Source organism: Euleptes europaea, chromosome 2 (assembly GCF_029931775.1).
Source record: "Euleptes europaea isolate rEulEur1 chromosome 2, rEulEur1.hap1, whole genome shotgun sequence".
In the NCBI taxonomy this organism is placed as follows: Eukaryota; Metazoa; Chordata; class Lepidosauria; order Squamata; family Sphaerodactylidae; genus Euleptes; species Euleptes europaea.
In genome coordinates, this window is record NC_079313.1 from 35,942,022 (window position 1) to 35,967,264 (window position 25,243).

Below are 25,243 nucleotides of genomic sequence, written 5' to 3' on the forward strand. Positions count from 1 at the left end.
AAGGTCTGGAGTCCATGCCCTATGTGAAGAGACAGGGAGTTGGGTTTGTTTAGTTTGGAGAAGAGAAGGTTGAGGGGAGACACGATAGCCATGTTTAAATATTTGAAGGGATGTCATGTTGATGAGGGAACTAGCTTGTTCTCTGTTGCTCCAGAGACTAGGACACGGAGTAACGGATTTAAACTCATAGAAAAGCAATTCCACCTAAACATTAGGAAGAACTTCCTGACTGTGAGAGCTGTTCGATGGTGGAATGCGCTGCCTCGGAGGGTGGTGGAGTCCCCGTCTTTGGAGCTCTTTAAGCAGAGGCTGGATGGCCATCTGTCGGGAGTGCTTTGATTGTGGGATCCTGCATGGCGGGGGGAGGGTTGGGGTCACTGGGGATGTGGGGGGAGGTAGTTGTTAATTTCCTGCATTGTGCAGGGGGTTGGACTAGATGACCCTGGTGGTCCTTTCCAACTCTATGATTCTATGATTCTAACCCCCTCCCTTCCTTTTTCACTCTCCTCTGTTCTTCCTTGGAAGCACTATTCAAAGTCATAGGTAGGTTCCCCATGACTAGCCATGGGTGAAAACATCTAAGTGGTGCTCAGGGACTTGAAGCATTTGTGGCTGAGAAGGGTGACCAGGAAAGGAACCGACTGCTTCAAGGCCTCCAGTGCCACTGCTGGCCAGCAACTGATGCTAAGCTTCATGGCCTGGTAGTCAGAGGTTGACAGTGGGCCCTTGAGGCTTGGTGGCTGCCCATGCCAATTCTAATGTTGGTCCTGTCTCCATAAAAAAAGAAGGGGGGAAAAAAGAACACAATATGGGATGCAATTTCAAGCTGAAACTTCTTTCCTTAATGTAGACTTGCATGTCTTGTGAGTTTCTGAGGCAAATGCACCATTCATTTATTTATAAGGATCTTGATAGATCTCGGTTTTTGCTGTCTGCCTGGGATAGCAAAAACAGGGGGGCATCTGCATCAGGTACTCTGCTCTGTTCTGTCACTGTGAGAGGTTGTCAACCTCCACCAAACACTGGTGTTTTTTTTAAAGTTCCTGGGACTGTAGGAAGAGGTTCACTAAAATGTACCCAATGTTTTTTAGATGGAATTGCTAAGCATTATTTTAAAGGGCTTCGGGGAGTTCTGATCAGCTGAGCTGTTGTTTTGGATTCTAATTTGTTTGTAATTTTGTCCTTATTCTTTTTCATAAATAACGGTTATTGTGTAGCTATGGTTATAGGCTGCCTTGTTGGTAGGATATCAATATTTTGAATAAACAGACAAATAATTGTGCTGGTTTCCCCAAATGGTATCTCCATGTGAGTAATGCATGGCCGTGAGCTTAGAAATGACCCTCACATGCTCCCAGGGAGCTTTTATGGATGCTGCCGTACATATGAACATAGAAAGCACAGAAATAAGCTTAGGTCAACTATGATAGCAAATGTTGTTTCATCACACTTTCCCTTACTCATGAGTGGGATCTGACTATTGTATTGGAGTGCTTGGGGAAAGGAAATATTACACTATATTCTAAATTCCTTCCCAAAGTAATTTGCCAGCTACAATCCAGAAACAATAGAACATCAGCAAACAAAGTCCAAAATGCCATAAGAGAAATGGTGGTGTGCATTGGGCTAGCTTGCTTTATAATGCACGAAAGCATCGTACATAGCGACAGGCTTGGAGGTCTAGAAAGCACGGGCTCAAGATTAGATTGCAGTATCTAGTTCCGCAAGAGAGTTGTGTGTGTGTTAAGTGCCGTCAAGTGTTTTATTTCAAAACTGCTGGAACCCTAGGCAGAGACAGAGAAAGCCGGGGGTATGATCTTATGGATTGGGGCAGGCTCAAGTGGAATTTTCCAAGTCAGAAGTGGAATTTGGGTGGAAACCTCAGGATGCTTTCTTCTGAAATCCAAGTACTTCCCTGGACAATGCAAAGGACCCTTTTCGAGTTATAAATTAACAAATAAAACTTCATTCTGTATCATAAGGGAAAGTGTTTCCGAAAAGTGGTAGTACATGCTTGGGACAAGATTCCTGGTTAATGTAGATCTAGGGCACTGTTACCACCAAATATAACCCACAAGTGGGTTTTTATTAACACTTCATATTCTATCAGAAATATTGCTTAATATCAGAGTACACTGATAGAATACTTTTAATATGAAGTGGTGTGTATGTGTGTGATAACACTGATAAAATCTGTCAGTTGTGTACTGATTAGCAGGCTACTGGTGTCAGGTTGTAGCGTCTTGGAACCAGAGAGCAAGAAGGTTTCCAGGAGTCTGAGTCTTTTAGCCCAAGGTCAGTTGGCAGAGGTTCAGCAAGCACTACTAATCTGGCTAAGGTCAGCGTTTCAGGCAAGGGAGTGGCATTGGGCTGTACTCATTGCAGCCACGCCCAACAGATTCCCCTGAGAGCCTTCTATGCTTTGCTCCCACTGATTTAGTCAGCATCCTGCCACAGCTCATCTCCACTATTGGCAAATAGCTGCCTTCAGCTCTGGAGCCGAGCAATGCACCTTCTCTCCTGCAACTCCATTTGTAGGCTCCTCCTACGTCTCTCCAAAGGTGTAGGTGAGCTGGAAGGGCCGGGCACCACTGCTTGCCCTTCATCTGCTGGCTCAGGGCTGGGGGGGGGGGCAAGCATGACTTGGCTGCTGACTGAAGACTGGGGGAAGGGTGTGCTTCCTTGCCCAGCTCTGTCTGAGCCTCTGTCCCTTGCTGGCCGCCTTCTGTTGGCTCTGGGCTGGCTACACAGGGCCCCTCTTCCTCTGATGAGTCCTCACTTCCATCCAGTCCTGACTGCCCCATGACAAGTTGGAGAATGGAGAAAAGTTGCATTCTTGATACACAATCCACCAAAAAACTTTTTGCACAGCCCTACTGAACCATCTTATTCTCAGCACTATCATAATAATGTTATGTAATATTATGGAGAGCCAGCATGGTGTAGTGATTAAGGCATCGGACTAGGACCTGGGAAACCCAGGTTCAAATCCCCACTCACACCATGGAAGCTTGCTGGGTGACCTTGAACCTGTCACACACTCTTGGCCCTGACCCTGGCTAGTATACAGATGAGAGACCTCCAAGGAATGCCAGGGTTGTGACGTGGAGGCAGGCAATGGCAAACCACCTTAAAACGTCTCTTGCCTTGAAAACACTACGGGGTCACCAAAAGAAGAAGAAGAAGAGTTGGCTTTTATACCCTGCTTTTCCTCTACCTTAAGGAGTCTCAAAGCAGCTTACAATCGCCTTTCCCTCCCCACAACAAACACCTTGAAAGGTAGGTGGGGCTGAGATAGTTCAGACAAAACTGTGACTAGCCCAAGGTCACCCAGCAGGCTTCATATGTAGGAGTGGGGTAAAAACAGAGTGGCACTTACCTTTAACTGTTGTTCATCGAGTGGTCTTCTGTGCAGGCACACATGGGGAAATGACACATGTGCAGGCCAGCAGCAGAGAACTCTGGTGGAAAGCTTCTAGAAAGGGGATGCTCCCCCACTCCCCTCCACTCCATACAGGAGCCAACAGCTCTTCCTGCTCAAATGGTCACGTGATGGAGGGGCGAGGGAGTGGCCATCCCTCAGTTCTCTCTTCAGTGCCGTGAAAAAGCCTCTCATGAGACATGAAGCAGCCCACAGCAGGAAAAGGAGGGAGGGATGTGTGCCTGCACTGAAGACCACTTGATGAACAACAGTTACAGGTAAATGTAACTCTGTTTTTCATCTTCGTGGTCTCTGTGCAGTCCCACAAGGGGAGAATGGCAAGCTCACTTAGTCAGGAGGTGGGAGTGCGGCTGCCTGGTTGTGAACCAAGCATAATTGAAGTATTGATTGCAACATGGCTTTCCCAAAAGCTGTCTCAGATTCGGCATCTATGTTGATGGAATAGTGACGGATGAAAGTCAGTGGAGATGACCATGTTGCCGCCCTGCAGATATCTTGGATGTCACCTTGAACACAGAATGTTGCAGAGGACTCCTGTGCCCTTGTGGAATGTGTATTTACCTTTAGTAGACTACCACACCTGGCAGTCTCATAGGCCACTCTGATGGCCGTGACTCCCATCTTGACAATGTCTGAATAGACACTCCACTCCCTTTTTGTGGTCCATGAAAACAAATAAAAAGATGATTATCCTTCCTGAAAACTTGAATGTGATTTAAATAAAATAGTAGCATCTTTCTCACATCTAAAGTATGTAGAGGACAATACTCAGGGCGAAGCCCCCTAGCAACTGCCCATATTGAGAACCTATACCATTTGGAATTGTATGACTTTCTGGGTGACGGTTTATGTGATGCCAAGAGCACATCAGCAACCCTGTCTGACCAAACATTCAGGGGGTGAGAAACCAAGCTGTCAGATGCAGGGCCTGGATGCTGTGGTGGTAAACTGGACCTACCGACAGTAAGTCTGTGCAGGAAGGAAAGGGGATGTAATTCCCTTTGGCTAGTTTCCATAGCATCGGGAACCCCCGCCCTGTTGTGCCAAAATGTGGGGCAATCAGTATTACCAATGCCTGGTCTGTCACTATCTTCTGTACTGCCTTGTGGAACAGTGGGAAGGGAGGAAAAATGTACATGAGGGGACCCTTCCAGTCAAACTAGAAAGCGTTGCCTATGGATTGTGGACCCCTTGCAGCTTGGAAACAGAATGGGCGATGCTTTGTGTTCTGCATTGTAGCAAACCGATCTATCACAGGAACCCCACGTCGGTCAAATATGGGTTGAAGATACTTTATGTCTAGAGACTATTCATGTTGGGTAGAAAGGTCGCTGCTGAGGGCATCTGCAGCAGTGTTGCTGGAGCCTGCCACATGGATTACGGAAATGGAGCCTTGATGTTGGATTGCCCATTCCCAAATTAGAGCAGTCACCCAGCACAGAGCTAAGGATCCTATGCCTCCCTGCTTGAAAGCATCTTAACCATTAAAAAAACATTATACAGAGTTCCTGCTGTGCAGACACTAGTCATTCCAGAGATTTTTTGGTAGACACTCGTGAGGAACAGTCTGCCTTTCTTCCCTTAGGTTTGGGTTGAAGGGTAGTACTGCTACCCTTGTCTATGGGAATACCTCTGTCTCCTGGTTGTTGAAGGTGTCTGCTGAGTTATACTTGCAGTGATCCTATCCTTATGAAACTTGTGCAGTTCTTCATCTGTCATTTGGTGAAAGAGAGTACCCTCATCAAAGGCCATGTCTTCTATTTTTGCCTTCGCATCCAAAGGGAGGGTAGAAGACCTCAACCATGAATGACGTCTAAGTACAATGGTTTTACTCGAGGCATCAGCAGAATGACGGGTTGCACTAATTTGGTGCCTACTCAGGCAATACCCTTTGGCTTGCAGGACTCTCCCCACCTTCTTTTTATCTTCAAGGAGACAATCTATCAGTTGCGCAAATCTGTCCCATAAATATATTTGATAATGGTCCATGAGAGCCGAGAAGCTGGAGATGCGCAATGCCAGGGCTCCAGAGGAGTATAACTTTCTCCCCAACATAGCTAGCTTTCTGCCCTCCTTTTCTAGAATGGCTGAATGGGACCTTTGTCTACCCTTAGTGGGCAAGGTCTCCATGACCAGGGAATTGGGTGCCGGATGCTGGTACAGGTATTGAGAACTTTGTTCCCTGATCTTATATAAGTTCTCAACTTTACACACTGAAGGTACAGTCAAAGCTGGCTTAGACCAGTTGGCAGTAGCTATGTCTCTGATCCCCATAACCATTGGAAGTTGCACTGGGCCTGTCTCGGTCCCATAAAGGATATCCATGATGGGATCAGCTTCCTTCGGTTCCGAAGTAACAACCTCCAAACCTAGCCTTAGCAATCCTGACTAATTGTTCGTATTGAGTGTGATGTCCTCTGTAGGGGAAACAGGAGTCATGTCCCTGACTGTATCATTGGGTGAGGGCAGTGATGTAGTCTTGGAATCCCTGTCAGATTCTCTAACATGCTCATCTGGATCTGAGTCAACTTTGTGAGAAGAAATGGCCAAGGTCCTTGACTTTGATGGCACAGAAGCACTCAGTGCTGATCGTTTCCCAGCGTGGTCAACCGGAGCCTGATCCGGAGGTTGACAGCCACACTGGCCGCAATGATGGGATGCTGGTGATTGGCAACAATGCCACTGCAGATAAGAGTCCAAGCATCGAGAGGAGGTCTCATGTCGACTCCAGTGAGAATCTCTCAATGTATATGACTCCACATCTGAAGACGCCAGGGGAACCTCAACAACATTTCCCTCCAAAGACAGAAAATATACATCTTCCACTGAAGGCGATGGAGTAAGGGGTTTTCTGTGTCACCCACAGTTCGCTACAGCATCAAGATGAGACAGACCCCGGGTATCGAGGGGATCCACAGCCTTTTTAGAGAGCATGATCCCGCCATGGAGACCTGACCTGTTGGGTCAATGTACCCAGGGATGGTGTGCGGCATCAGGCAAGTGGAGACTGTCCACTAGCCAAGTCCTTATCCTTCTCCATTGGTTCCTTTGCCGGCAAGGATCGACTCGGAGGTGATTGGCTCCAGTGGTTGGCATTGGCAGCTACCGAAGTTGATGGTTCCAGGCCACTCTTCGACAGGGCAGAGCCCCCTTCGTCAGAAGAGTGCTTGTCTTCTTTTTAGCTTTTTTGCCCAGTGGCCCTGAGGAAGCCCTCTTCAAAGAAGGGGCCAAGCACTGACCCACTTGAGATGGTGCCGGGGGTACAGAGGCGGTTGAAGGCCAATGCCTGCTTCTCACCCGGTCCCCCAAATCGTCTGGAATTCTCATCAACTTTTCCTAAAATGATGCCTTCAATCTGAAAGCCTGCTCTTGGCGGGCATTTGGTGTAAAGAGCCCACAGGCTCTACAAGTTGAGGGAATGTGGCCCTCACCCAAACTGAACAAATACTCTTTGTGTTTGTTGTTCTGGGCCATTTTCATGCTACAAGCACCATCACTCTCTGAGGAATGATCCTCAGAAGAAGAAAAAATTCAACAAATATTAATTCTATGAGGTAGTCCTCACAATGAAGCTCTCCACATGTCCTCTCCATGGTGACAAAGGAGAACTGAGGGATGGCCGCTCCCCCGGCCCTCCATTACATGACCATTTGAGCGGTAAGAGCTGTTGGCTCCAGTGCAAGATGGAGGTGACAGGGGAGTGTCCCCTTTCTAGAAGCTTTCCACTAGAGTTCTCAGGGGCTAGCCTGCTTATGCACAATTCCCCCATGAGGGACTGCACAGAGACCATGAAGATGAACAACCTGTTCACCAGATTAGAGCCCGCCGCTCATGTGGAAGAGTGGGGAAGCAAACCAGGTTATCCAGATTAGAGTCCACCGCTCTTAACCCCTACACTATGCTGACTCAAGTCAGCTGTAACTTGATGGCAAAAAATATATCTATAAATATTATATTATATTATTAATGCAATGTGTATAAATAACGCATAGTTTCTTTAAAAACAAATAGTTGTTTCTTACAGCAACAGCAAATAATTTTGAATTCTTTCTGTAAGGCAATACATGGACCATACCTGAATTTCTGCATCTTGTCTTATTGGAATTATAAGGTATTCTATGCAAAAATCTGTTCATGACTGTGTTCTAGAATATCAAAAAGATTGAAATAATTATCACTAATCATTGTCTGAACATAGAAGCTGTCTTGCTTTTTTTATAAACCAAAAGTCAATTTTTTCAAAGTTATGGTACTGTTTAAACAGTTGGTTTTCAGGAAGTCCTCTGAAATCACCTTTCAAAATATTTTGATCATATCCATACTTTTTTTTGCACCAATGTTTTAGCAGCAAAATTTGGGTATCAGTGACTTAACTTCCCTCAGCTCTTGTAAGGATATATTTAAAGACTGATCTTTAAAAAATACAAGTACTTTAAAACATTATCAAAAGTAATAAAGAGCAAAAACATGATCTTTTACGGCTAATCTCATGTGGGCTGCTTCTACCCCATAATAGAGTAAACACGATAGAATCAAACTCTGCGGTTGACATGTCATGCCTGTCTCTCTTGTTTGTCTTTGAGCTTTGCTTGCCTAGATGTTAACGTCTGTTATATATGATGTCCGCTCTGATTTCTTAGACATTTTGTAGCTGCTGGTAAGATGTTAGTGCTGTGTGACATGTTCAACCTTATAAACAAATAATTTATTCCGAAGGCTGGCCACTATATAGCATGTTGTGGAAACACTGCATTTGAAATATTCAGTTCAGTGACGTGTACAGTGTCCCTAGAAATCTCGCTGTTACTTTTCAATGCCTTTAGAATGGTAAAAGAATTGTTCTTAACTTCTGAGAAAGTATCCACTTTTTTCCCTAGACAAAAAGCCTTTTTGTTAGTTGTTTGCTCACTCATTATCGGTGGTGGTGGTGGTGGTGTTTGGGGCCGTGAACGGCACTTTCATCTTTTTCCTGACAGCCACATCAGAAGTAAGCAAGAGATCTAACTGGTTTCCTGCTAACTGCCATTCCCACTCACGTATTTGTGGAAAGAGATGTCAGGCTGGTTAAAGCTGGCTATCTAGCAGTGCAGGGAGAGGCAGAGGTCCATAAAAAGGACGAGAAAGACACACACACACCGTAGGTCACAGTAGGGGAACAAGTTCCTTCTTTTTTTCCAAAGGAGAGTGAGATAACACATTGTGGGTGTTTGATTCTGAAATGGACATGCTGTTATGGGAGGATGGTTTGATATAAAGCAACCACTTTCAGCAGGAAGAACAGAAAGCTGGCAATCTTGCGTTCATGTTCTTTGGTGGACACAGGAGCCTGACTGAATTTTCTTCAATGCTACGGGGACCTGAAGGATTCCTAGCCCCATTAGCTATACCTGATCATTTCCTATGTGAGTAACTCTGTTCTTTCTTCATGTTTCCTAGCCAAATAGGTCAGTGATAATTTTGTTTTGCTTTGGGCAGAAGGCTATCAAAATGTGGGTAGTCCTCTCTTGGGTGTGTTTTTGCTAGGTACACCTAGAAGGGATGATAAAAATTTGAAGGGGGAGAGAATACTGCAGCCAGCAGAGCTGCAGACTTTCCTCCATCAGTTAACATCGAAATTGTAATGGTAACCACAAATGGTGCGGGAAGCATATGGGCAACTGAATTCTTCTTGCCCTTTTAGCTTGCTTGCTTGTCTATCCCTTATTTTAGTCCTCTCCTAATTATTTCTCTATTGTCTTTATTTAGAATTTTTTATGCCACCTCTCCAGGTGCTAAGGTGGCTTGCAGAACAAAACATAATACAAACATAGTACGTTAAAAGTTACTAATTAAAACCCAACATTCAAAATCCAGAATTAAGAAACCCAGGCACAGCATAAAAGCAAAGATCACTGAGCCGCTTAAAATAACAGTTTTCAAACTAAAAGTACACTGTGAAATGGTATTAAAGGTGCATCCCTTTAATTAAAACCTTAATGTTTTGGCCTGGCACCAAAAAGAGAACAACCTAGGTGCCTGGAGAGCCTCCAGGGGAAGGGCATTCCATAGGCAAAGTACCACTACTGAAAAAAACCTAGGTGGTTACCACCGACCTCACCTGTGAAGGCACAGAGAGCAGGGCTTGAGAGGCAGAGTTTAACTGGTGGGGCAGATAATATGGGCGGAGGCAATCCCTCACATTCCAGTGTTGGATAAGAACACATACACAGTTCTGAATGAGAATTCAGAGTGCTCATCTGTGTGCCTTCTGGAAAGTTGTGGGTGCTTTGAAGATAAGGTAATTATAAAAGGGGCCCAAGTTTAAGTGCAAGACCTTGCTCCATGAGCTGAGATGGGTGATGAACAAAGACAGTGCTTTCTCTGTGGTGGTGCCTTGATGGCAGAACGTCCTCACAGTAGCTTGTGTGACACGCAGCCTGTTACGTTCTAGGCACCGGATGAAAATTTTTCTATTTGTCTCGCTTCCTGATTTTTATTTTATTTGTAATACAGAAAGCTGCCTGGAGCTCTTGGTGGTGTACTGTGAGGCAAAAAACTGCCCTGGAAAGGACCTCCTTCTGGCCCCATCCCCTGATGGAGGGGGAAGGGAAGAGGGCCAGCCCCTGGCTGACTCCATGGGGGGTGGGGAGGAAAGGAGCAGACTTGCTGTGGCTTCCATCTGGCTTGTGCCTACCCAAGCTGGGCAGGGGCCCATGGCTGTGCCGGCTTCCTCAGGGTGGTAGCAGCTCCCCTCCCCCGTCAAAGGCCACCAGCTCACAGCAGCAGTGACACCATGCCCACTTTCCAGGGTTGGGGTGGCCACAGCCGGGGCAACTCTCCAGGCCATCATCATCCCACCAGGACTTTCCCCAGTCGCCTGAATGGCTAATCTGCCCTCGTGAGCACTTGAAACAGAGAGGTGGTAAAATATATTTTAAATAAATTAAATGTATATCCAAACGGATCCTCAGATAGCATTGATAATGAAGAGACTCCTGTTGCATACCTGAAAAAAGGAAACATTTCTATCAGTCCGCTGATGAGCATTTCTATCAGTCCACTGACCAATCTTTTCTCACCACAAACCTACTTTGTACAGGGGCCAATAACAAGAAATGTCCCATAATATATGGCCTACCTATATAGACACATGCCTAATGTTAGTTCATGGTCTTCGGCCCAAATATAGGCCAGAGATCTGTTCTTACAATCTTCTCTTTCATTCTCTTTCATTGTTAGTTCAGTCTGAATATGTATATTTGTTTGGACAAACTGGTAGAACTATGAGCTGATAGTGAGCATAGGAATACCAACATAGGATAAGAGGTCATTTTTTGCTCCCAACCGTGACTCAGGTAAGGGCAGCTTCAGAGGTACCTTCTTATTGTCAAAGATTTAATGTGTGACATTACCCAACATTTATGGAACTGCTCGTTCAAGGTAACTATCTTTAAGCTTTTGTGCAGTTTAAATGCTTCACAGAATGCATAAGTGACGCAGTCTTTGTTCATGAAGTTTACAACCAACTATTCAGGGCAGTTCTTTTGCTGGATAGTATACAATTGGTGCAAATTCATTTTGCTTGTTGTAATAGGGAAGTATTATAGCTAACCACAGAGGTCAGCATAATCATCCATGGCAAATGGTTACAAGTTCTTTCTGTATGACTAAAATAAAAATAAAACAGGAGTCCAGTAGCATGTTACTCCTGTTTTATTTTGCTACTATAGATTAACAGCTACCCATCTGGAATTATTGTCTGTAGGATTAAGCAGCCATATGCAGATTGTGGGTGATTATTCTGTATAAACCAGGGCCATGTCCGCACTGCACGTTTGCAGCTCCGAATTCTGCTGGCTTTCCCTGCATGTTCCCACTTCAACTCACCTGAAGGATTCCGAGGACGTCTCCAGAGCGCAATTTCGCCGCGTTAAGCGCATCCGCTTATACGGCGAATTAAAAAAATAAAGCATCCTCCACACCCGGTGCCTTTAAGTGGGAACATGCAATGTGTGTTCCATCCACTTCCTGCTGCCAGCCAACCCCCGCACTCCCCCCGCCTCCCTTACTCACGCTGGACCAATCGCTGTCCTTGCTTGGAGCGCCGACTGGGCATGCGTGGAAGTGTGCCGGTCTGGGGATTTTCAAGTGCAGCGGGGAAAGGCGGCGCGGTGGGAACAGAAATTTAAACTCGTCTTGGATGCTTTCATACTGGACGCGTGTAAATTGCGAGGTAAGTTGCTGGTGCGTTCACGGGCCAGGACTATAAAATTTGTACCTCCGTAAATAGTATGCTACCAGCCAGTATTCAAGGACTCTTTTGCAGTACAAAAGAAAGAAGGTTGTCAATCAGTAGCTGGGTTTAGCTTGGTGTGTCATATATTGTATAGGATTGGTACAAAGATTAAACCTGTACAAACTATCATGATAGCAGAAGAGCCCTGCAGTGTAATAAATGATAGCCTCTGCAATCTACATTCCCTCTTTAATCATGTGAGTAATTGGTGGTAAAAGAGAAACTCATGTAAGTCAGATTTGTAAACCTGGTTGTCATTTGTAATTATTAGGCACCGTTGGAGCTTAATTAACAAATAGGATAAACAATCTATTTGTGCTAAGCATGGAAAACATGGCCCTAGGATTTATGCTCTGAATTAATTAATTAACAATTGTTATAAAGGCTTAAGCAAAGGACATTGCTGTTGCCTTTAGGAATCTTGCCAGAACTTTCCAGGGCAATTCCCCACCCTCAGAGAAGTTCCATTGTGAAGACTGCATTGGAGACCCATGGTGCCTGTGCAATATTTATTTACTTATAGACAGGATGAGCAGACAAGTATACCCCTACAAAGGGAGTATTATTACCAAACCAGCATCATACCCTTGTAGCTCTTAAAGATAGCATCTTAACCTTACTTGCAAACTCCCAAATCAGGATTCTTTTTTTAAAAAGATATTTTATTAACATTTTCAAAAGAAAAGATAACAAACAAACATATACATACACTTCCATTCATACATTTTGTGCTTACTTCAGGGGTCAGTTTACATGAACATTATTCTATTGTTATAATATTTACTTATACATTGCTGAACTTATCTATGTTTATACTCTAAATTTATCTTTATCTATAACTTATTCAGCATATATATTATTTTCTATCTCTGTTTAATTTTTATTCTACACTTTCCAGTTAACATATTCAAAATAGCATTCCCATTTCTTCTGTGAATCTTCAATCATTCTTTCTTTCAGGATGTTGGTTAATCTGGCCATCACTGCAAATTCTTCCATATTTTGTTGCCCAAATCAGGATTCTTGATAACTCTTCTGCTCTTATCTCTTTTGCAGATCAAACTGTAACATTATTTCTTCAGTCAAGAGGATTGGGATACTAATTCCTGTGGCCTGTTGTTGTTATTATTTATGAAATAATATTAACTGGGAGTAAAGAACACAGTGCAGAATTCTACATCTGGGTAACAAAAATGAGAAGCACACATACTGGAGGGGGGATACACTTCTGGGTAACACTGTGTGTGAACAAGATCTAGGGGTATGCGTGGACTGCATGCTGAATATGAGCAGTCAGTGTGATGCAGCAGCAAAAAAGGCTAGTGCAGTCTTGGGGTTTATCAACGGGACATAACATCCAAATTGCAAGATGTCATCATCCCGCTGTACATTGCATTGGTCAGGCTGCACCAGGAGTACTGTGTGCAGTTCTGGGGGCCTCACTTCAAAAAGGTTGTGGACAGAATGAGTGGGGGCAGAGGGGAGTGATGAGGATGATCAGGGGCCTGGAGACCAAGCCCTATGAGGAAAGGCTGAGGGACTTGGGAATGTTCAGTCTGGAGAAGAGGAGGTTGAGGCAGGGACATGATTGCTCTCTTAAGTATTTGAAGGGCTGTCACTTAGAGGAGGGCAGGGAGCTGTTTCTGTTGTCAGCAGAGGATAGGAGTCACAATAATTATGCCAATAAAGGTATTGACTTGAGTCACAATAATGGGTACAAATTATGGGCAGAAAGGTACTGGCTGGACATTCGGATTTTTTTTTTTACAGTGACAGTAGTTCAGCAGTGGAATCGACTGCCTGGGGAGGTGGTGAGCTCCCCTCACTGGCAGTCTTCAAGCAGCAACTGGACAAACACTTGTCAGGGATGCTCTAGGCTGATCCTGCATTGAGCTGAGGGTTGGACTCGATAGCTTGTATGGCCCCTTCCAATTCTATGGTTCTAAGATTTAAAACCTAAGTAATACCTACTTATGGTCTGGTTATGCCTGGCAATTCTCATTCTGTGCCTCAATTTTCCTTCATATGCCTCACTTCCAACATGCGCATAATAGTTGATAAGAGCATTCCATATGGACAATACACAAATTGGGTCTCTGCCCAGATCTTCTTGTCATTTTCTGAGTAGGACTAATAATACAAATCAAAAGCATTCTACATTGCTATATGTATGGCCTTGTACACTCACACATACAAATAAATAAGGGGTAATTGGGGTAGGTAAACACATGAATTGTCCCTATGAAGGAACCATCCTATGAAGTACTGAACTTTATGTGTATATTATGTGTCTGATACAGTGGTGATACAGTGTGTGAGCCTCTTAAAGCATAAATTCTCAGTCTATTATTTCTAACACATCCAGTGCACAGATACAACATTGTACTAATTTATTAGTTATTTAAACCCACTGTTTTTAGATTTATCTATGATGTATAGAGAAAAAAATATTTTTCCTTCTCCTCCTATCCATTTAAACATCTGAAAATTGTCAATACGCCTTCCTTTATTCATCTGTTTGGCAGGTCCACTAGAGATCCCAACTTCCAGGTGGGACTTGGAGATCTCATGGAATTACAACTGATGTCCAGATGACAGAGTTCAGTTCCCCTGGAGAAAATGGCTGCTTTGGAGGATGGACTGTATGGAATTATATCCTGCTGAGGTCCCTCCCCTCCCCAAAGTCTGCCCTTCCTAGGCTCCGCCCCCAAATCTCCAGGAATTTCCCAATCTAGAGTTGGCAACCCTCGGTCAAACTTATCCAGTGCCTTTGGCTTTTCCTCTTTATGACTAGTCTTCTCATCTCCTTGATTTAATTTTTGACCTCCTAGTTTCTCTGCAACTTCAACCTTGAATGCATTTGTAATGGAAATGAAAAGGAACGTGGTTGGGTACCCCATCACCTTAGCTGGCAAATAGAAAAGACCCCAGCAAATCTTGCCACTATCAGCTTGGCAACTTGTAGAGAAAATCGAAAAGCAGATGATTCCCCCCCACCCCAATATGGACGAGTGTTTACAGATCTCAGAAGATATTTGGCTCTTTTTAGAGCTGAAACCAATTGGTTCCTTAAAATTCTTCACTTTCCATGTTGATGTATAGTATTCACTGGTTATTTTATTAATATTCAAATATTTGCCAGATATTCATCAAATAATTGGATCACAATTATTTTACACTTCAGGCACAAAAGCCCAAATGTTGAGGAACCCAATAGTATCAGGTGGGTGTCCTAAAATACTTCCAATTCCTCTTATGGAAATACTGTAAAAATAATGTAAAAGTTTATTTTACTGCATTTTTTTTCTTTTAAGATAGTATCAGATGGGTAGCTCTGTTAGTCTACAGTAGCAGAACAATATGTATAAGCTTCTGTGTATAAGCTTCTGTGAGTCAAAATTCACTTCATCACATACAAGATGCATCTTCATTCTTCTTTTATAAGACACTTGGCTCCACAATCCAAAAAAACCCTCACACCTCTTTGCAAAAACCTTTACAGCGCATTCCTGAGAGGAATGCCTGCGCCGGGCTTAGGAGGCAACCCAGTGGCGCCTCCTTTTGGCATTGCAAAAAACCCGTGCAACCCTCATAGGTTTTGCACGGGAGATACGCCAGCAAAAAGCAAAAAGCTGGCATATCTCACCCCCCCCCAAAGGGGCGTTCCCGAGCCAAAACAGCTCGGGAGGCCGACTAACATCGCCCCCCCGGCTGGTGCCGTTACACCCCGGGAACGCCTCCCGGGGCACCGGAACGCTTCCCGGCTCGTCACCATGGCCTGTGCCAGTGGCCAGTGGGAGGCTGCAGCAGCAGCCGGGCCCAGCGCTGCTGCGACGGTGGCCAGGGACTGGAGGCCAGGCCTGCACGCTGGTGCTGGGGCCACTCACGCCAGCGTGCGCCTTCCGGGCGCCGGCGTTGTGGGCCCCTGCGCCGGCGGAGGCCTTTGTCAGCCTCCTAAGGCCTTTGGTAAGTGCCGCCAGTGCAGCTCAGGAATGGGCTGTTCTTCTAGTAGATACTCCATGGTGGCATACATATTAGACAAATGATGCCAAGCCCTTTGCAAAAGCCACCACTTGGGAACAAACTACATAGGTACAAGCCTTTGCACCTTAGCTTGCACACGAGCAGCAGTAAATTCGTTTTAAGCTCCCCCCCAAAAAATCCCCTGTTTTTTAGTGAAAAATATCATGACTGGCAGCCAAATCATACATTATTTCTGCCACTAGAACTGCACAAAAAATGGAATGCTGATGGATTGTACTAAATCACACCATTAGTCTATCAAGGTTGGTATTGTCTTCTCTGACTGGCATTGGCTCTCCAGGGTCTCACACAAAGGTCTTTTATGCCACTTACTACTTAATCCTTTTAACAGGAGATGCTGGGGACTGAACCCTGGACCCTCTGCGTGGAAAGCACTGAGCCACAGCCTTTCTCATCCCTCCACTGCTGTATTTAGAACTGATTACCATTCAATATGTACTAATAATATGTATAGTTGCTCTTCCTTGCATGTATGTTTTTATGACTCAGATTTTACACAGTTCAGTGTAATCTCAGCAATGTTGGGTATTCCCATGGTTTTTTTATTTGCGGGGGGGGGGGGGGACTGGAGCCACTTGGAATTTTAGTAAGAAGCTATGATGGTAAACTTTCCTTTGAATACAGCATTTAGGGATATGTTGCTTTTAAGCCTGTGATTATATCAGAATATTAAATTATTAGGCTTAGAAACATGCAGTAAAGTATGGAACAAAGGAGTGAGTAAAAACCCATAGGTCAGTATTTCCCAAATATTTGATTGGGGGCACACTTCATTATTGTGCCTCAATTTTTTTTTGAATGTGCATGAGTAAGAAATAACCACCTGCAGGGGAGCCTAACCCCTCTGTGAGTCACTGTTCTGGGCATACTTTCGCTGAGGGCAGATAATTCTGCTGAGTGACTAGAATGATCCAATACAGAGATGCAACACAATTAACAATGACTGGAAGAAGGCAGACCAGAACCGTGAATCATGTAGAGACACAGCAAGAAGTCCTCTCTGTGGATGGAAGATGGTAACGTTATGCTCACAGGAACATTTATTTAATTTCATTTATTTCTCACAGTCTCACAGAAGACAGAATACTGAGAGGTATTAGTCACAGTCATAGCTCATTTTCTTTGGAGCAATCCAAATTGTATTATTACAGAGTTAAAGTGGCCGCAGATTGGTATCAATACATACAAATGTATTTTTAAAAATCATTAAATGCTGATTTGCTCTTGTACTATCAGGCATGAAAATGAAAAAGAGGCAATGGAAAAGCCAACAGTCAATACTATGTTGTGGTGGTTAATATGTTTGAAAGAGGAGAAACAGGCAAAGTAGGATTAAAGGCTGGGAAACAAATTAAGAGGCAATAAAAAGAAATCTAGGAAAGTTTGAGTCGATGTGTTGTTAAACAGAGGGTGTACTGGAAAACCACACCTTTTTTGGTGATCGCTATGTGTCCTGGAATCCTTTTTGGAAGGTGTAGACAGAGAGGTCGTGAAAGTCGTTAACTGCATGGAAGAAAATGGGAAGAATCATAGTGGAGTAGTCACCACTTTTAACTGCTGGAAGGTGTGCCCTGAATCTGTCAGCAAGATTTCACTCTGTGTTTTTCAGATGAAACAGTACAGCAAAACAGATCAAACTTAACTTATTTTTGTCTGGTTCCCCATCATTCCCTGGAGGAAATGACAAGCTCATTTTACATGATTTTTTATATTACCAGTCCCTCCCTGTATAATTCTGCTTTACCTATTAATTGCAGTTTTCATGTTTTTATATAAACTTCAAACTATTAAATAGGATTATCACCTTTTCGTTCCAATAGTCTCCCCTCATTACCTTTACTTATAATTTCCTTCTTTGTAACAAAATGGACAGCACAATCCTGAGGGCTGCTGCAGTGATGGAGGCCAGCTGCAGACACAAAAGGAGTGCTGCTGGTCTGTTCCCTATGGACACCCCACAGGGGGAAATAACAACACCCCTCCACAAGGAACAGATGGCCTTGCAAGAAAGCTGGATCCCACAGTGATCCCAGCAACATCCACCAATCAGACAATGGCAGCTAACGACACCCTTATCAGCGGCATACACACGGTCAGCCAATCACAGGCTACCAATCTGGTCACTGCCCCATGCTGAGACTCTCCCACTCAATGGAGAGCTAGTGGACAGGGAGGGAAGACCCAACAACAGCACAACCTCAACTGAGGCACGTGGCCCAAGTGCATGCCCCAGGCCAGAGGATGCCTACCCCTTCCCCAGCAAGGAACTGACCGTCAGCCAACGTGCTGACCACACACAGCCATCCCTGCTGTGAACCGCACACCCCTTTCCCCTGAAAAAGTAAAAGCAGAGAAAAGGAGTGGGCGGAGAAACAGGATCGCCGAATGTGTCCTCGTTTCGCTTTATAATAAAAGCTTCCTCAGGCTTTCTTATCAATCTTAGTCTTTCTTATCAATCAAAGCGAAACGAGGAAACATTCGGTGATCCCGTTTCTGCAACTGTGGAGATTGATACATTACATTGTTTGGGACGTTTGCTCCTTTGGAAACAGATGAGTCACTCCTTCGTGGAGGCTTCTGTACTGTTTGCCTTTACTCTTGTATAAAGAAGCATTGGCTTTATCTGTGCACTTAACTGATTGAATGATTTTGTACTCTATTATGAATGGTAGATTGAATCTTTGGTTTATTAATTTACAGGAAAATTGTTACATTATAACTTATATAGACCATTTGTCATCGTGCTGGTTGTTTTGTTTAAACAAGAGAATCCCAGCAGAATCCCCCCCCCCCCAGAACGAAGGGCCATACACAGAAGCCCAGCAGAACAATCTTAAGCAGAAGGGGCCACTTTTGCAAGCCTAGCAGTAACAATGTCAAACCAGAAAAGTGCAGCAGAACAAAAGTTAGGCAAGGGAGGTCCACTTTTGCAAGCACCACAGAACCTATGGCAATCCACAGAAGCTCAGCAGAACAGTCTCAGGCGGGTGGGGGGCACTTCAAAGGAGGGAAAAAACAAGCCTGAATCAACAGCAGCTATCCCACATTTGAGAATGTGTATTCATCTCAGAAAATGCCCGAAAAATACTGGTAAGGTATTTTTTGGGTATTTCTTTGGCTCAGCCATATCCAAGTGCATATCCCTACTTGGGATCCCTCCATAGATCCCCCCAGAAGGGCAATGTATTATTTATATTTATTTCAACCTCACCTGAGCTTTCAAGTATTAGAAAGGTATGCCATGCTCTAATGTGGGAAACAAAAAGGGAATCTCAGTGCTCTGAAGTGTTTCCTTTACTTCATAAGGAAGGAAAGAAGGGCAATTTTCTTGAGAATGGACATATCAATCCACCCCCATCCTTCTAAGGTAATACAGTGTCTCATTTAATTGATTATTGCATTACATAAACCCACAACAGGATCTGTCAAAGATTTAGAGGTGACATGTAAGCACACCCTTCTCTCAAGCTGATATTTTTATTTCCTTTGCCATAGTTTCTCTAGAATATGATATTGCCAAAGTTCAGTTTGTTACTCTGTCTGGGCTATAAACCTCATCAAAGAAGACACTGGCACCCCCAATACCCCCCTCCTTGGGAAATACTTTCCAACCTGTTCTTCACCTGATCCACCGATAAGGTTTAAATGTTTTGGCTCCAATCCAATCAATTTTGAGGAACATCCTATTTCCTCTGCTATCTTAAGACTTGTTTGGTATAAAGATAGCCCTGGGAACCCCAGTACCGTATGGAACTATGAAGTGGGAAGCTGCATTGCCCATCAAGGTGCCCAGAAGACTGGTCCCCATTTCGCTGCCTCCACCACTGCTTTTTCCTTTTTTCCAGTGAATCTTCCTGGACTCCACTCACTGGAGAGACTTGTATGTCTACTTCCCCCTTACCCCCTCCCCCATTTTTATTTAGAGTAGAAAAATTACTTAGGTTAAAACTTAGCCAGGTTAGGATTTATAGAACTGTTATTGAGACTGTGGGTGTATGAGAGTGTGTGATTGTTTCCCCTTGTATTCTGTTTGCTAATTCCCTATGCTATTCATTTTCTTAATACACATTCAATTTTAACTTTAAGTCTGTTCATTCCTGAGAATCTGCAAACTTTATATGAGGCTTTGCCCAAGTACTAGACCCTGGTACACCTGGCAGAGAATCCTAATAATAATTGCCCTGGGCACACGGGTGTGTGGGCTCTTAACATGAGTGTGGGGCTGGGGTGGAGCTCTCACTTCTCAGCACCAAGCCCAGACTTGCTTTACATACAGGGAGCCACCCCCAGCCCCACCCAGGACCCCCTGCAGTCAATGATGGGGGGAGTGCACGAACTCACTGGCAAGGGCTGTGGTCTCTGGGGCAGGGGGCAAAGGAAAGGCAGGTGCAGCCAGGCCACAGGAGCTGGTGTAGAAGCAGCCACAGCCTCAGTGCAGCCAGGAGGACAGGGAGATGCCATCAACTAACTGGGAAGCAGCAGTTGGGAGAAGGACCCAGGAGCCAGGGCTGGCTGCAGCAATGCCTGATGCCGTGACAGTGGAGATCCCACCCCACAAGCACTCAATGGAGGCCTCCCATGGCAGGAGGCAGGGCGAGAAGGATGCATGGGCTTGGCAGGAGGCGGGTGTTGGTAGTGTTCAGGGCTGGCAGAACCAATGGGAAAGGGAATGGCTGGAAGGCAGCCAGGGGCTTCTCATGGGGTCAATGGGGGATAGGTGGGAGCCAGAAAGGAGGGAAGGACGGAGGAAGTTAAAAGGATGCTCCAGAAATTGCTGAGGGAGGAAGCAGTTGGCCACCACAGGAGTTGTGCAGGTATTGTGTCTGACAGGGAGGCAGAAGAACCAGGTGAAGCAATCCCCTTCCCTCCCATTCTAAGGCCTGGGAGGCCTCCTTCCAGAGTGGTCTCAAGATGGCAGCGTGCAGGCCATCTCCTATGGAGCAGTCCAAGTCTCACAACACATTATGGGGAATGCTCCTATAGTCAGGGTATATTCATGTTTAAGCCATTTGGATAACAGTGCAGTTGTTAGTGTGTTGGAGTAGGACTTGGAAGACTTGGGGTTTGAATCCCCACTCAGCCATGGAAGCTTGCTGAGTGAGAGGTGAATAATGTAAGGTGCTTTGGGTCCCCATTAGGGAGAAAGGTGGGGTATAAATGAAGTAAATAAAAACAACCACACAAATTATCAAAATTAAAACCAACATTTCAAATAAGCCAGGGCATAAAAGCACCATAAAGCAACATTGAGCAGTTTAAAATAACATTCCTAAGATAGTCCTCAGTTGAGAAGCAGACCATAAATAGAGCTTTACCAAGATAAAAGTCCTCATTAAAAAGCCTGGGTAAAAAAATGGAATCTAAAAGACAGACAGTAAGGCAGACACTAGGTGAGTCTTGAGGGCATGCCAAAGGTGAAATGCCATTGCTGAAACAGTTCTGTCTGAAATCACCACCCACCTCACTGCAGCAGAGAGCAGATCTTGGGACTAGAGGGCTCGATAGTACAACAGAAGGTTTGAAGTACCCCAGTCCCAAGATGTTTAGAGCCTGAAAATTAAGAATCAACACTCTGAACTGGCACAGGAAACAGCTAGTGCAGATCTTTCAACACAGGAGCAATATGATCCTTGTTTGCAGCTCCCATAAATAGCCTGACTGTGGGGTATTCTTCATGGAGATTTGCTGCTGTTTCGACGCTGATTTGCGTCAGAGTCAAATTTTGGTTATTCACTGCAGATCGTGTTTTCCCCCACTGAGCAAAATAAGCCGCGTTAAAAGAGAGGCAATCCAAACCACTTTTGAGACGATCTTTCCTGTGGACACGTGTTTTGTTGCTCGGATGCCCATGAAAAAATGTTTGCTTCACTCCCCGGGACATCTCCTTTCTCCTCCCCCAAGAACGGTGATTGGCTGGGGGAGTTTCGCGCTCGGACAAGAATACCGCCCCTTTGCTGCCTGCCTGCCTTCCTAGAATCCTGGCACTTCTCTCCCTCCGTCCCCGCACGCCTTCCCCGCCTGGGATGGGCCTTGGAGCTGGGCCCACACCTCCAAGCCCAGGGGGACGTCGGACGGACGGCTCCAGGGGGAGACCGGCGGGGCCACGCCATGTGCTCCTCACGCGCTGGTGGTGGTGGCAGCTCAGTCTAGGGCAGCTGGACCCATGGGGGGATGTTCAAGGGAAGGGGCTGTTGGCCCCTCTGCTCCAGAGGGGAGGGGAGATTTTTGAGAATTCAGATGGGAAAAATGTGCATCCTGAGAGCTGAAAACCCAAGGCATCACTCTTCTGAAGAGGGGCGGCCAGCCTGCTCTTATCTCCCTCCTCTCTCACGATGCAATGTGGCCGGATCATGGCCGGCACGCAATCCAGGGGCCTTCTTTCCTCCCCCCCCCGCCATGCACACTGGCTGGATCTGGGCTGGCGCGCAAGCTAGGATCCCTCCTGTCTCTCACAATGCAATGTGGCCGGATCATGGCCGGCGCGCAATCCAGGGGCCTTCTTTCCTCTCTCCCCGCCCCGCCATGCACACTGGCTGGATCGGGGCTGGTGCGCAAGCTAGGAGCCCTCCTGTCTCTCACGATGCAATGTGGCCGGATCATGGCCGGCGCGCAAGCCAGGGGCCTTCTTTCCTCTCCCCCCCCCGCCATTCCCACTTTCAGCTAAACACTTCTCTGGGCACATGGATTCCCTGCCCCCCCCCCAATCCTGTCTATCATTAAAGGGCAATGGGTTCCACACCTATAGAAAATAGGGGGAAGCTTTGAGGAAAGCGCTGCCTTGCCCCCTCTCCCACCAATTTGGAATCTGACTGTTCCAAAAGCAGAACAGAGCGAGGGTGGAAGAAAAATGGAGGAGACCAGAGGGACTGGTGCTTGTTTTTTGCGCTGGGGTGGGTGAACCGCACGAGGTAATCTGCTGGGCAGAGTTGGGACGGAGCTGGGGGCAGGCATAACCAATGAGCCTGTTGGAAGGGGAGGCCTCCTGCAAAAGGGACAGACCAAACTGTAGTCAAATACAGCGTGCTTTGTTCCCATGAAAAACCAAAACTACAGATAATTGACGGGGATAAATCGCGGCCATGAAAAAAAAATTTAAATTGTGTGTTTTTTTAGTCTGTGGCAAAACAGAAGAAAAAAATCTACCGTGAAAAATGCCCCTGTGGCATTTTGGGCCAATTGAAGTTTCTGGACAGTTTTTAAAAGCAATCCCACGCAGAACATATTAATCTGTCCCAGGGATGTGATTGCAGCATGAATCACCATGGCCAGATCAAGCTTTTCAAGGAATGGCTGTCACTGGCAAATTAGCTGAAGCGAATAAAAGGCACTGTATACCATAGAGGAGACCTAAGGCCAGAGACCAGCAGCTCCACCAAGCTATGAACCTGCTCCCCCAGGGGAAGTCAAAGCCCCTCCAAGACAGACTGTTTCCTCAGTCCCCAAGCAGTTTTGCAATTTATCAACAGCGCCCTGTCTCATCTGGACCGAGCTTCAGTTTATTACCCCTCATCATCCCATCACCTTCTCCAGGCACCTATTATGGACTTTTACAGACTCACCCAACTTGGCTATAAATAAAGATAGAGTTGTGTGTCATCTGCACCTCACTCCAAATTCCTGGATGACCTTTCCCAGCTTCCACATGAAGGAAGCTTGAAATAGCACTGGTATCACTTGAGAAAATGGTTTCAGACCTTGAACATCTATATGCAAGTACCATCTTTGCCACTGTGCTGCCTTGGGCAATTCACTATATCTTAGTAGAATGTAACATTTGGAGACTGTAATAGGAAGGCAATTGTCATTATCATTTCCTTTTGAAGGAGAATACGTTGCCCAGTGTCAGTTATTAAAGAAGCAACATGGGCCCACCCACAAACAAGAGAAAGGTTTCTATTTATCGGGGTGAAAATCCAGTTATTCCCTCAACAGCTACCCAAAGAGGGAATATCGCCTTAAAACAGTGAGGAAGATTATTGTATATGTGTGTGGTCATGGAATCCTGGCAGCATGAGAGCAGAGGGCAGATGCAACCCTCATTCTACTTGCTGTTGAACTGACAGAAGCAAGCAGCTCGCAGCCAAGTTCCCTAGGAAATCTTTAGAACTGAAAGAAGGACGCCTCTCAGATCCAATGCTCAGGCTTGGAGAAGGGAATCAGCTCCTTTCTTCACCAGTTTCTTTAAGGGCCAAACAAAATGTCATGGAACAGTACACTCGGAGGAGTCAGCACAGGTAAAATAATCCCCTGTCTTGCTTGGCTTGCATGCTGGGGTAGAGTTTAAGTCCTCCGGGCCAAGAGAGCGTTTTTCGGCACCCATTGAAATGCATCTGATTTTCTTTTTTAACAAAATGTCATGGCAGCCACAGCTCTGACCCATGGGAGCCAAAACCCTTTTAGAGCTAAATATGGCCATTTTAAAAAAATGCTGGGACGGCCCAATCCTGATATTTGGATACATACTTTTATTTTTAATTAATACTTTCAATTGAAAAGTTATCCATTCAGTTGTGGTTTTTAAAATATGCTTCTAGCCTGAGGCCTGCTATTTTACGTTCCCCGCATTAAAAAAAATGCTACTTGTTTTTTTTTTTTTTGCTGGTTTTATTTCTCTAGCAGTTTTTTTGATTATTGTATTGTTGGTTTCAATACTGATGATTGTGCTGCTCTCTGATTCTTCGGATTTTATTGTTATATTTACTTATTTACTAACTGACTGACTTTATTTATATTCCGCCTTTCTCCTCATTGGAGGCCCAAAACGGCTTACATTGTTCTTCTCTCTTCTATTTTAACCTTGTTGGCTGCCTCAAGCAAATTTCTGGAGAGGTGGTGCATATATTTTCTAAACAAATACCGGTAACTAATGTGGTGGTGGAGGAAGTACCAAAGGCAGTGAATGTGGAAGAATTTAAATAATTTGATATGTACTTCACCTTTGAGGTATACCTAAACTTCATTGCTCATCTGGGTTTCATTCAAACCTCTAGCAGTAACATACAGGTTCATTTGCTGATGATTATAATGATAAACACTGTTCTGATGTTATGCTTATTTCCCAGAATTCTTCATTAAGAATCATGGCCTTGCTAAACATTTAGTGAAAACTGCTTAAGACTTGGTAATTTGATCAAAAGCCTAAAGCAAACCATTGCAAATGCTACGGTGGCAGTATATGTTTGCAAACCTTGCTGATCCGACATAAGTATAATAAGGGGAAAGGAGGAATATTTCATGCAGATTTTCAAAACAAGAGTTTGGGGGCAGTTTTTTTTTCCAAAGAGCAAATTAAAGCTCTGTAGAAGAAGAGTAAGGCTCAAATACCTGGTCAAGGCCCTTAATTTTGTTACATCTGTTGTTTGATCGCACTGCGGGGCCTGATAAGATGCTGATGCTCATGTCTCCACAATGTAAAATTCAATGTTAAATTGCCTTGTCTAATCAAGGAGAAGGCTTAGTCTTGCATGTATATTTAATGACAA